The sequence below is a fragment of the Brienomyrus brachyistius genome, unplaced genomic scaffold (genome assembly GCF_023856365.1).
Source record: "Brienomyrus brachyistius isolate T26 unplaced genomic scaffold, BBRACH_0.4 scaffold1039, whole genome shotgun sequence".
Lineage (NCBI taxonomy): Eukaryota > Metazoa > Chordata > Actinopteri > Osteoglossiformes > Mormyridae > Brienomyrus > Brienomyrus brachyistius.
In genome coordinates, this window is record NW_026043314.1 from 30,932 (window position 1) to 44,844 (window position 13,913).

At 54.7% G+C, this 13,913-nt stretch overlaps 1 long non-coding RNA gene across 1 annotated transcript in view; it reads right to left on the reverse strand.

Moving 5' to 3' along the window:
* LOC125730133 (uncharacterized) overlaps positions 1 to 13,454 on the reverse strand; it is a 37,260-nt gene extending 23,806 nt beyond the window's left edge. The window contains exon 1 of the long non-coding RNA XR_007390505.1: positions 13,350 to 13,454. This is a non-coding gene — a long non-coding RNA (uncharacterized LOC125730133). The remainder of the gene's footprint in view (positions 1 to 13,349) is intronic.
* Positions 13,455 to 13,913: the final 459 nt, after the last annotated feature.

The window sequence follows — 13,913 nt, forward strand, 5'->3', positions numbered from 1 at the left end:
TCAAGCGGCAGCCCTCCGAAGACGTGATGTGATATTCACTGCCGCTGCTGCCGGACCCAAGATGAGATGTCAGACCCCCCCCACCACACCCCCCAGACCACTGCCGGCCTGGCTACTGAGACTCGGTTCACTGGTGCCGAGGCTAGCATTAACGTGGGGGGGTGCGGCATAAATAGAGGCAGACAGCTCAATATCTGCTGTATTTGCTCAGTTAACCGAGGGCACAGTCAGTACAGTCGTGTCATGGCAAAGAATCTCTGTGACCGGGACATAATGTGATCGCGGCCTTCACCGGGGCCTAAAGCTGCGGTCAGGCGGTGAGAGACCGGGTGCCGGTCACACTGCTTGCCACGTAAATGACGGGAAGCTCGGCAGGAAGCCTGGCACCGCACACGCGTTGGCGTACATCTGACGACTATTAGGCAAAGTACCCATGCGATGCTGGGTCACCGGGAGCAGCAAGCATCACGTCGGCGGACAAGTGGCCAATCGCGCGAGCCGGGCGTTTCCACGGCAGCCGGACATTTAGGAGGAGAAAAGTCATACGGAACACCTGCGGATCAGCGCCACTCTCCTGAAGGGGGGAGCATAACCACCCCCCCACAAAAAAAAAAACAACACCGGAGAACCTTTAAAAAAACCCCAGTAGGAAGTCCTACAAGGATGCCCCCCCAACACCAAAACTGAAAGCATAACGCAGCCTTGAGTCCCCCACCTCCAAAATTTATACAGCGCTGGAGGGAGGGAGGCGCCTACGTGCCTCGGGCCTGGCAGACAAAGCACACGGCTTCCCAAGGATGCTCCGGCGTGGGGGGGGCTGTTATTCTCTCTGTGGCTTTCGCTCTCAGCCCCTTTCAGTGCGGCACTCAGCCTTGTGCTGCGTAAACACGGCGTGTGGTTTGCCAGGCGCCCCCCCCAACCCCCCCGACAGACAAAGACGGAGCGACCCCAAGCCAGGCTCCCATTCCTTTCTTCCTATTTTTCTACCACAAGGTCTTAATTAATGCCCCCCCCTCAATTCTTCGGGATTGATCTGACTAAGCGTCCCTTAATGTCTCCCGGACCACAGATGGGCTTTTCATCTGCACAAGGTCACTCCGCTTTTCTCTGAGACCCCCCCACTCGACAGATATCTTTCCATCGCCCTGTGCCTGCCCCGCTCCCCCCGAGCTCCCGGAAGGCTCTGGATCATTCGAGGTGTGCGGCCGGGGCGCCTAACGAGAACTAAAGGACAAACAAAGCCTGCAGAAAATCACACTGCCATTATCAGCACCATCAGGCCCTTTCACCTTTCCACCTTCCCCGCCGCTGCCATGGAAACCAGCTGAGGTGCCGCGGAACGGCCCGGTCTAAATCCGGCCCCCCTGCCCCGCCGCGTTGGCCACTCGGGCTTAGCCAGCATGGAATCTGATTGTGGGAGCGTCAGGAGCTCCCCCCAGGGGGGAGAGAGCCTGCATGCCCGAGACGGGCCGTCCGCCCAAACACAAAGGTACAAGGTCTGGATCCTTTCCCATCTGGGCTCAGGGTCCAAAGTATGTGTCCACCCAGTGTCAGAGACAGAGACACCTCTCCGTCAGCACTGGCCTCCCGTCCTCCAGGGACATCCAATCCAGAAAGTTCCATGAGCCGAGGACGACGCCCCCTGCTGATGGTTCTGCCCGAGTCTCTTTCACATCAACTCCGTGCATCAGTATTGGTTGATGACTAGATGGAAATATGGCTGCTACACTGAGATTCAAAAAACAGACACCAGAGAACTGCGGCTAGAACCTTCACCAGGGTGCAGAATCAAACACTCACCCAGTCAGCACTGACCCCCACCCCCAACATCTCTGTTATGTATACAAGTCTAAGTGACCCAGGGTAAACATTTACAAGCTACACATAAGGTCTTTGCACAGTTATTGCAGTGTTCTGTTCTTGCCTATTGAGCACTATTTGCTTATAATGCTGTTCCGTGAGCAGTGATAAACATTAAGGGTATTACTCATGATAATTATACTAAAAGGCAGCAATGTTGGGGTTGGCATGCGATTGTGTGCCCTGCTCAGGACTGGCATCTGTCGGGCACTTACTACAAGAAGATCCATGAACAGCACGACGAAACACCGGAGAAGTGGATGGATGGATGGATGGATGGATGGATGGATGGATGGATGGGGACACCAGCAGCTCTGTGACCACGGTCAGCTCGCACAGTGACAGTGAAGCCTTACCTTCCCCCATAATGCACCAGGAGATTTCTCAGGAGTAACAGCTTCCCCTCGATGACCTGTTGGTATCCGGGTGTCGAGGTGACGAGGTTGTGACCCCCGACGTGTGACGTGCACATGCACAAATTTGATAAAGGTGCATATTCATGGGGGAATTTTACCAGGCGAGTGCAAATCTGCTGTTGGAGGTTCACACCCTAAGTGGGCAGAGTGTGGCAGCCGAGTATAAATCCCTGCCACGCGTCACTGGGGGCAGGCAGGCGGGCGGGAGGGGGAGAGGGGGCCCTTATAGGACGTAAATGCTTTTCGGAGAAAGATCAAAAGAGGGGAGGACTTCTGCAAAGGTCTGCCATTCGCACAGGGTAGGTGGTTTAAAGGGGTGGGGGCAGGCATCCATAGTAACTTGCTCACACAAAAAGCTGGGGAAGGGGTTTGACATGGTCAGACATCAGCATCAACAAAAAAGAGGCAGCAGCTTCAGACAGACCCCACCTCTTTATATGCCCTAAATACCTGAGAAGCCCCCTCCCATCCCCCCCGTCCAGACGAAGCCCCCCCCCCAGGTGTGACCTACATGCGCGGGCCGCCTCACGCAGCCACACGCTGTGTTTACATACACGCTGATCAAAGTCGCCACGCTCTGCCCCACACGCGCAACCCGCACCCAAAAATAGACGCCCTGAAAGGAAACCGCGTCCCACCTAGACTGTTCGGGGGGCACAGTATCAACGTGGGCAGGGGGCGGGGGGTGGCGGTTAAAAAACTAGAGAGAAAGCAGGGAAAGCGGGGAAGAGCTCTGAGGGTACAGATCACAAAACAAGCGATAAAACAGACGCCTATTCATTTACACAGTATTTCCCAGAATTCCAAGGGGGCGAACCGCACAGCGCTAACACACACAACGAGCAGTCAGGCGTGCGGTGAAACACTCCCATCCATAAAACATACCTTTATTTAAAATTTAAAGAAATCTTTGTTACGACACTGCTAGCTGAATTAAGTCCTTGTAAAATATTCATGTAAAATGAAGGTGTTCCTGTCGAACAGCGTAGAAATACTGTTTGTTTACGTATTTTTAATGGGGGAAAACAAAACAAATGGTGACTGATAAATGCTTGGAGGGGGGAGTTTGGTGTTTCCACAGGGACGTCCCGTGCCCTATTGGCTATGGGCAGCCATAAGAAGCCGTACATACGCACGTACATAAGCAGGGGTGCTGGGGGGGTCACGCCTTGTTGTTACTCATCTTTGTAAATACCGCCGTATGACCAGAAGGGTGACTCACAATTTAACGGCATTCATAGCAGCACATTCCAGGATTACCACGACCCCCCCCTTCAGTAGCTCATTAGCTATGGATCTCGTCAGAAATCATTTGCATATGAAGTGATCACAGACACCCACCCCCTTCTTTAAAAACGAGCCCAAGCGCACACTGTCAGGAATATGACATCAAATCTCTGTCCCCCCCCCGCTTCCAAAAGCACCACGCTGGTACGTACAGTACAGGGAGGGGCCACTGATGAGAGCACCACTGTGCCTATACGCATGCTAATGACTAAACACCCCTCCCCCTCAGAATCGGATCGACGTTCACAACACATGGCACCTGTGTCCTTCCAACACGTTCCAGACTCCCCCACCCCACCCAATGCATCCTATACATGTTATTCAGAGCAGCTGCGGAACAGCAGCTAACTACAGCTTCTCCTGGGGGGGAGGCAATCCCTTGACGGCAGCCCGCCCCCGCCTTCAATGAGTTATAGCAGATGTTGAGCTGTGGGGATGCACACCTGGACTGGTCTCAGCCTTGCAGCCCCCACACTGCCCACGCGGCCTTATATAGCTCCCTGAGCTCACACCCAGCCCAACCCAGCTCAGCCCCCGTCCCCTGCCTGCCAACCCCACCGCCGAAGCCAATCCCTGGCAAGTTCTACCGCGGGACCCCTCAGAGTCTAACTGTGGCCCCGCGGGCTCGTGGCAGCCGGCCGAGATGCCGAGATCTGCGCCCAGCACCTGAGCAGACGGTCACATCGCCACAGCGATCGGCCGTGGGACCTCCCCAGTGGGACGCCGAGAACAGGACGCTCGTTACAACAGGATGTGGGATCCTCCTGAACACCAAGATGGGCAGAAGCGGCAGCTAATGGTGGCACAGGAACACAAAAAGACACGCGACTGGCTTTTCTTTTGACTGACAGAGGGGGGCGCTAGCGAGACTAGGAAGACCGGCGCTCTGACTGACTGGGCAGGCACAAGACTGGACCACCGTCAGGAGAGGTCAAAGGGCGCCTTCTGAAGAAGAGCCCAGAACAGATCCCTAGAAAGGTGCTGTAGAAGAGGGCCCCAGAGAATGGGCCCCAGTAAGAGGGCCCCAGAGAAAGGCCCCCTGAAGAGAGCCCCAGAGAAAGGCCCCCTGAAGAGGGCCCCAGAGAAAGGCCCCCAGGAGAGGGCCCCAGAGAAAGGCCCCCAGGAGAGGGCCCCAGAGAAAGGCCCCCAGGAGAGGGCCCCAGAGAACAGCCTGCAAAAAAAGGCCCCAGAAAACTCCCCCCGGAAGAGGGCCCCAGAAAATGGCCCCCGGAACAGGGCCCCAGAAAATGGCCCACAAAAGAGGGCCCCAGAGAATGGCCCCCAGAAGAGGGCCCCAGAGAATAGCCCCATAAGAGGGCCCTGTGGCCCAGCCCCCCATTCCTGCTTTACTGACGCACTTTAATTTCATAAAGTGATTCAAATGTTAAGCATGTTATCTGGTACCCTGAGCATCCCAGGTGGGGGTGGGGGGTGGTGGGCGTTTGAAACATCAGGACCAGCCAGAAATGTATCAAGTAGCTGTTATCCTAGCGGAAGATTAGCTCCGCGGAGTAAACACCTCAGCAGAACCCCTTTGTCAAAGTCCACCCATGGGTGGGGTCGGGGGTGAATGCACTGCCTCACACATCATATTTCTCTGACAGAGGTTTGGGGGGCGCTGGCAAGGTCTCCAAAGCATGCGACTGCGGGCGTTGTGATGCAGGGGGGCACACGGGGCCATGGGGGCTCCGGCACAGTGACCGCGTCCCACGTGCAGGTAACGCCGCATGGCACTGGAGTCGCAGTAAAACGTGCAGCGGTACTTTGTGGGAAAGCTTTTCAGGGAAGTGCTACTGATTCACCAACAGCCGTTATTTAATGTAAACAGAGCCGGTCAACAGGCATCTCCCGAGCCCCAGATCGGGGCCAGGATTCGTACATCAAGTGACAGAAACATCTCCCATATCCCCACCTTCGAGTTCATTACGGAGGACAGGAACTGGAGGACCAGCTGGGGGTCAAGTGCTGAACTACCCCAATAAGACCCAAAGTGTACAATCATGTAAAAACAGTAAGTCAAGGGAAACTAAAGCGAACATAAGGGTCTAACAGGGGAGAGAGGCGACATTCAGGTACAAAGATACAAGCTGGGTATTCGGTGTCATGAGGGCACTGGCCCGTGAGTGAGGGACCGGCCCAGAGCAGAGAAGAGGTGAACTGCCGGCCAGTGCAGCGCGTGTCGCCTAAGGAGCCGCAACAGAAGCTGAGCGCCGCACCACAAAACACGCGTGTCAAGGCAGGACGGCCATTAGCTCACTGCGCAGCAGCAAGTTAAAAGCACTGCTGCCACCTGCAGGTGGGTGCTGGGAGTGCGCTACCATCCCCCAGTCAAAACAATGCGCTTCAACGGCAGACCTCAGACAGTGAAGGCCCAAGGGGGTGGGGGGAGACAAAGAAATAGTAAATTGACTGCTCTGTTGCTAACACTGAAATAGCTAAGGATACTGTTTCTATTAGGTGGGGGGAGGGACAGATATTTAAAGGACAAATTAAAGTCTGGCTGTTATTAAATCACACTTGCGTGCTCAGAGTCTGCGATGAGACTGTCTTTTAACCTGGACAGGAAACTGGAATTTCAGTACAGCCCCCCCCATTAGAAGAACGCCCCAATCGGAGATTAATTAGGAACATTTTTTCCAAACGAGTGCGGTTCCACGGCGCCAAGCTAACGGTATTCACCATTCACGCCGCGGTTTAATTCCCTTCTTTGTTAAACTGGTCCCAGTTGTGGCCGCTTCCCGAAGCCGCAGTTGGCCTGTACTACCAGAGGGACTGGTGTCCACCATTTAGCTTGCAGCTGCACCGAGCCCCCGTGTCAAACCCGACGCTGACCACTGACTGACCGTGTCTGATCACACCGCCCCCCACCCAAGCAGTTCCCAGGTGTTCATCGTCAAAGACCCCAAGCCCCCCATGTTCATGCCACACCTGCTCTGCTTAATCCAGAAGTCCCCCCCCCCCCCAGTCCATAGACCTCCCACTGAGCAGAGACAAGCAGTCACCTTTAACCCCAAGCAAGCACTTCACCCCAGGCAACGTCGGACGGACCACAGAGACGGGGGACTTCCCACAATCCTCGGAGGCAGCCCCCTAAACGTGGGGCTTGGGGGACGCCGCCGGCAGCTGTGCAAATGCCAGCACGGTGAGTTTAGCTCCGTGTCTCGCACCGGTGAGGAGCGAGGCAGCTTCAGGACGCCAGGCACGAGCTGACGGCACAATGGGCCCATTACCATGACAGGACAATGGCTGCCTCACACAGCCCGCTAGAGATCGCCCCGGCAACCCTCGTCTCCCTGGCGATTAAGACCCAGATCCAGACCCCCACCAGCGAGGGACGCAAAATAACCCCGGCATTCACCTTCGGAGTTCTTAACACGCACATGGACCCCTCTTTGGGGTCAACGAGAGCAACAAGACTTAAAGTGCTTCTAAAGATCGACACTGGGCATGGGAAGGGAGTGTGCATGGGGGGGAGGGGGGGTGGGCGAGGCCTGGCAGATGGTGTGTTGGCACACCCTGCCCCTCAGCTATTGGTGCCCTGTGCGCTGGGGATGCCACCTGGCTGGGATAAGATTACCTACACGCTCCCCTGTACTGGCGTGCGGTGGCTTGGCGGTAAATCACAGGCCGTAAGCAATACACCCTCCCCACCCCCCACACTTTGTTTTGGAGTTTTTTTTTTTTCCCCGAGCCTATTGAGACGCCCAACTGCAGACAAACTGTTTCCTTTTTCCCCTCCTTGCTACAGGGTCCCCATTGGCCTCAGTGAACGATGATGTCATTCTCCACTCAACCAATGGTAACAGAGAAGGGGGGCGTGGCCCGGCTCAGTGTGCAGGTGCACGTGCTCTGTGAAAACACCCCCCCCCTCCATGTCAGAGCAGCAGCGGGTGCGTGACACAGGGGGGGGTACATGCAGAGCAGTGACAGAGTTACACCGGCTCGTTTGTGCCACCGCGGGGACAGCCGCTTGTACGGACGCTGAACCCCCAGTCTGAACCAGCAGTTACTGGATCATGCCAAACACTCCCTTGCCCCACTAGACGGGGTCCGACCTCGCAGCCACGGGCAGCACCCAGATGAGGCCCTGCCACCCCCACCCCCCTGCCCCCTTTACCAGGAGGGGGGACCGGAGAACACCAGCATTTCACAGCAGGCATCTTACCATCTTCATCATTTTCATAATTAACATTATTGCTATTAATGAGCTCTCTGCTTTCTACATCCCAGCCGAGGTAGTTTCTCTCTAGACGTGGACTTCGTATCATCACAAGGATGTGGGATTTGGACCAGAACATGTCAGCTGCAGAGTCCTTCCGGGGGGGGGGGGGGGGGGGGAGTATACCCGCATCCCGCCTCCAAGCCCTCCACACATCCATCTCCGGTTACGAAACTTGCGAGCAGTTCCTCAGACATCATCCTCCGGATTATTCCGGAAGACTTCGTGATACCCAGCACGACACGGGTCAGACACCCACTCTGTCGTCATGACGACTTTAATTATACAACAAGCCACGGCTGTTTATCTGCCTCTGCTGTTGTGGGGGGGGGGGGGGGGGGGGCCTTCAATATCCTCTCAAGGCCTCCCGGTTCATATCGACAGCGGCGTATCGATTATTTCAAAGCAATATATCGGAAAGTCTGCATGGTTATTGCTGAAGGTTCACTTTTACTAACTCTCATGCCCAGGGAACAGTGCCGATCCATGGCGCTGAAGGACAGGGAGGGATTCTGACCCCACGAGCCACAGACGCAGGAACGGAATAAAACACCATGTCCACAGGACACAATGGGGGGGGGGGGGGGGGGGGGGGGGGGGGGGGGCGAACCTAAGGTGGAGGATAGCTGAAGCAGCACTAAAGGGGTCGCAGGCAGACGTTTGAGATCACATGACCAGGCAAGCCGTAGGGGCACAGCTCGCCTTCCACCGTCAGCATCACCCAGTCTGTCCAGTCCCTGTTACTTGGGGCAAAACACCCAGCTGCTCAAACAGAGGGGGGGTGGGGGCTCATCACCAGCCAGCTGGCCTCAAGCAACCCAGCCATGCCCACAATAACAGCAAAGACGAAAGGTAAACAGGCTGAGACACGCCACAGCGCTACACAGGCCAGCCGCGTCAGCAAATCTGCTCACTGTCACCCCCCCCGGCAAGGCCACTCAGGCATCACCTCCCGTTCGTGTAAATATTTAAGGGGGGGGGGGTCTTTGTTTAGCCAGGCCGTGGTGTCTGTGAACTCGCAGCCGCGATTGTTTAATCCCAATCCTGCCTCCGTGTCTCCCACTAGCACATGCCACAGCCTTGGGGATGGCTTTGGTGATGGGGGGGGAGAGGGGGGGCTGTTTGAATCGGAAAACGAAGGGCTTCAGAAATCAGTGAAATTACCCAAAAACAAACCAATCATATAAATGCACAGGCAGCTGAAGGCTGGACCCCCCAGGCCTGAGGGGCGGAGAGGGACAGCAACAGAAGGTACCCAAAATGCCGGGGAGGGTGGAGGAGTATCGGGTGACGTATGCAGAGTGGCCAGAGATGGCCCCATACCTGTAGGTGGGGCATCCCATGCCAGCTCCTTGTCCTGAAATGTCATCTGCGGTTGGTCAACTCATCTTCTGTAGGGACACTCTTAACCCACCCAGAAGTCCCCACCAAAACCACACCCACTGGCAGAGGGGCTGCCAACAGGATGCTCGGATGGGCACATGGTCTAGAGGCGATGGAGTCGCATGTTTCACTCACGACCGGCCAGCCGCCTCCCTCTATCCCATCCTTCACGACCATAAACGCAATCTCTCCCGGACCACCATTGCAAGTGACCTATGTCATGGCATCCAGTGATCTAGAGAGGAAAGTCGGTGTGATCGAGTGAAACGCCCCAGATTAACCACAAGCCCCTGACTATGTAAATGGAGGGGGGATACTAGAGACTCGGACACCAGTTATCACCCCACCCCTTAGCACCCTATTAGGAGAAGGTATAAAACACACACACACGCACACGCACACGCACACGCACACGCACGCACAAACCCATCACTGTTTTGTTCTGGAGGACTGTGCTGTGCCGAGTAGAGGAAGGCTCGCTAGGGACAGGCAGCAGGTCACTCACTGGCCGAGGCCGGCTTTAAAAGGAACCTCCCTTGGGCGTCTATGCCTTGGAGAAGCAGCTTCGATAGACATTGCGGGGCAGACATCACCAGTCACTCTCCGCATCAGATGCATGTCACACTGGAAGTGTGACCTCGCACTCTACTTTAGTGCAAAGACCCAGCATTCTGCCACTGCAGGCTGTAGCAGTCAGACGTACATTATGTGCCGGGGGGGGGGTTGCCCCTTGCGGGCAGGACGGGCAACTTGCATCGTCAAATGGCTCTGTTTGGATTCTTCATAAAGAGGAAAGCGATGGCACCCCACAGTCAAGCAATTAACAAGGATCTTTATTAACATTTCAGAGATAAACAGATGGTATGGAAATGGTGAGGAGAAAACGCTGGTACACCGCTTGTCAAATCAAACGAATCTTCTAGAACAAACTTGTGGGCAAATGGCTAATGATGGATAAGGGATAAAACACGATAATCCACGCGGCCTTTGATGTTGGGAGTAACTCACGAATGTTAGTTAAATTCGGCTGGGATAACACTGCCCAACAAGCCAAGAGGATTCCCCATGTCACAGAAGAGTCCGGAAGAATTTCAGCCCATGTAATAAACCTCGCCACTGGTGAAATGTTTGACTGAGCATAAATGCCAGTCAAATGCGAGAATGAACACGCCGAGATGGTCAGTAGGGGGCACTGCGGTGAGATGTGCTGTCATCACACCCCACGGGCTCGATCACCAGACGCAACACAGGGACGCTGGCAACAGGCAGAGGAAAACGTCAAGGGCCAACATCAGGCATGGAGGATTTATTATTTAGTGCGTTTAATCCACAGATCCGAGGCGAGGTCCGTCATTCACACCCTGGTGCTGTGCGCTCACATGCTCAACGGACCGGCCAGCAGGGGGGCCCCCTCATACAGCTTCACGCGCACACTACCCGCATAGCACCAACCACCATCTCAGCCCCGCAGCTCGATTACACCAGACGGCTGCCCTTACACTGTTTCGCTGACTAGAGCACTAGGACGCATTGATGATGAGGACCAAAGAGGAGCGACTCCAGCCTGACAGAACAGTTAATCTAGGCAGCAAAACAATAAAGACATAGACTGTACATAGACAGACACGCAGGACAGGGAAGCAGATGAGGTCGAGGCCAATGTCAGGCCTCAGGCTAAAAGCAGGCCTCAGACTACGCGAGAAACAGGAGTGAAATGTTACATCGCCTCAGAAAGACAACAGGCAGCAGCAACCCGAGATGTCAGGGAAACTAACGGCTGCTGTGTGTCCTAATGAGGATTTCACATCGTTACCTCCAGCCAATGAGAGCCTCCGCAGTTAAAGGAAAAAAACAAACAGGACACTCGACATAACGAACACTGTTCATCCCACAAAGAGGGGGAGGAGATCAGGTCACGGTCATTAATGTGAAGCAGAACTAGCACTACCCCCCCCAAAACCCAACCCATAAAAATACTTCTGTGTTACAATCAAAATAAGTGACTTCAGTTACTTAAAACAACAACAAAAAACAGCCAGTCTGTAAAAACAACAAGACAACAACACCATTGGTCCCTGGTGTGACGTTCTGGAATCGGGTGCCAATTATTTAACGGCATGGCGGAGTATGTCTACAAGCCTTGAGTTATTAAATGACAGACTCCTCCCCCACCCCCTGCCTGTCCACAGGGATGGAGAAGTGGGATGCAGGAGTGTGGTGGAGCCTCTCACGCTGATTTTTCTAACATGTGAGAAAAGTCTTTCTGGATAAATACCTATTTTCCGCATGATGCTGATTGGTCCTGTCACCCGACACCTCCTCCACTCTGCTCCCAGGCCCAGTGCATGCTGGGATAGGCTCCAGGGTCACCACAAGCCTTTTCTGAACCTATCAGAGCACTGCGATGGGCAGAACGCCTGCTGGGGCTTGCCAGTAAAACACTCCCGGAAGCCAGCAGAGCCAAGGCGAGATGATCCGAGCGTCGGGCAGCACTGCACGACACGGGAGCCAATAAGGGGCCAACAGTAAGGAGGGAGGCCAGATCCCGAGGTGGGAGGCCAGATCCCGAGGTGGGAGGCCAGATCCCGAGGTGGGAGGCCAGATCCCGAGGAGGGAGGCCAGATCCCGAGGAGGGAGGCCAGATCCCGAGAAGGGAGGCCAGATCCCGAGGAGGGAGGCCAGATCCCGAGGAGGGAGGCCTCCCTGGGCTCACGCTGATCAACCTTAGTTGTGGGGGACATTGATGTTAAGATAGCAGTCAATTGGTCTTAATTATCTTGGGACTGACACAGTCGCCCATCAGGCACTGTGGATATATCACTAAAAGGGTCACTGTGTGACAGTGATATGTGATACCCCCCCCCCCCACCCCCGAGGACACCCACTTCCCAATCTCCGTCTTGCGGAGAACCACCAACGGCCCACTCCAATCTGTTCCGTATTCACCCCCCCCCTTCCCACTCCTCTTTTCAGTTCCCAAACGCAGTAGAGAACTTCTGCAATCCACCCACGCCCCTCCCCACCAGGGCCACGCCTTCCCCGCGAGCACCACAGCGAGTAACGCGGCTCAAGGAAGCTGGAGAACATGACCTCAGCGACGGAAGGTAGCAAGATAAACTCTGGTGAGATATTTACACACCTGCACTTAACCGGAATTAAATCTACAGAGTGGAGCATCACTGACTACCGCAATTACCACAGTAAAGAAAGAAACTGCGAAACAGGTTAGATGCATGAGGAGTAATTCTGACATTGGTGCCCCCCCCCACCCCACCCAGCAGAGTAACTGATATGAGTAACACACACAGAACCCGGTGACCATTAGGGTTCCAATTCCGTACACTGGGTTCTGGGGAATCGGGTCACATCCACGACTCAGACTCATGTCTGAATTGAAACCGTCGTCCGCTCCGGAACGCCATACAACAAGACCGAAACACCAGCACATTTTCATACATTACAAACTGAGACTGTTTTTCTAATCCTATTTAAGAAAGCCCCCGCTTTTTAAGGACAGTAATAAATCAGAGCTCTGTTTCAGTAGTGGATTTAAACAGACTTAACACTGAGGGGAGATTAAATCACAGCCAGATTGTCATAAACCAAACTTGCAATGGACCTGGGTGTCCCACACCAATGCAGACAGCAGCCTGCTGTTCTTATTTAAAGCCTAATTCCCTGTCCTGTGATAATATGGGGCAACCAAAACAATACCTGTTCAAACCCAGCACAAAACATCATTAGGTAAACGCGACGGTGGGCCGCACGCAGTCGCGATTGGACAGCAGCTTTTCTGCCAATTGGAGACTGCAGCGTCGATTGGCTGCTGGGGCCAAGCGGAGACCGGCTGCCGATTGGCCGCTGGGGCTGATCGGCTATGCTGATTGGCTAAGCAGATTGCAAGAGGGGCTCTCAGCCCGCCTGTCTGCCTAGTGACTAGGAATGATGGTGACAAACTACAGAAATAGCTCTGTTGCTTCAGGGGAGTTTTCTTTTCCCCGCCCTACAACCCAACGAAGATGATCTAATCACCCAGATCACTGTGCGATATGGTGATATTTCCCAGAAACCTCTAATGTTGTTAATACATACATACATGCTGAGTGTCAAAGTTGCAAATGGAAGTCGGAATTAACGAGGGCTGTTCTTACGGACGGCTGGCTGTCCTCGTGTGCCACACTCACCCAGGAAGGATTGCCGGGCTCGGTCCACAAGCTGCTCCACGGGGTAGCTGGCCAGGTTGCCCCTGGCGTGCTTGGTTTTGCAGTACGTGCAGGCGTTCAGGCACCTGTCAAGCGGGGCAGAGGGGTACAGCCGTTAGCGAGCGCGATAACGTCAGCCGGCCCGAGGGACGAGCCCCCGTGTCCCGGCCCGCGTACACAGGGAAGCCAGGGGGTGGGGGGGTGGTATCGTTCCCAATCTGCTGAGTCCACAGGAGCCATCGGGGAGGCTGTGTGTGTATTTTTTTTCGGCAGTTAACGAGACAGAACTGCACGTACACAAAAAAGCCTCCCTGTCCGCCGCCTGACGCCGGCTAGCGGCCGGCTGAAATTCAACTGGCAAAGAAACTGGAATGTGGTTCGAGCTGATGCGGGATACGTCACATGACCTGAAAGGAGCCGCCCAGTTGGTTACGGTCATTCTACCCATATCGCATTCATGTTATAAAGTCGCCAGAACAAGAAGAGTTTAAAAGTAAAAATTCAGAGACCCAAGAGGAAAGTGAACTAAAGGAACTTGTGCAGATG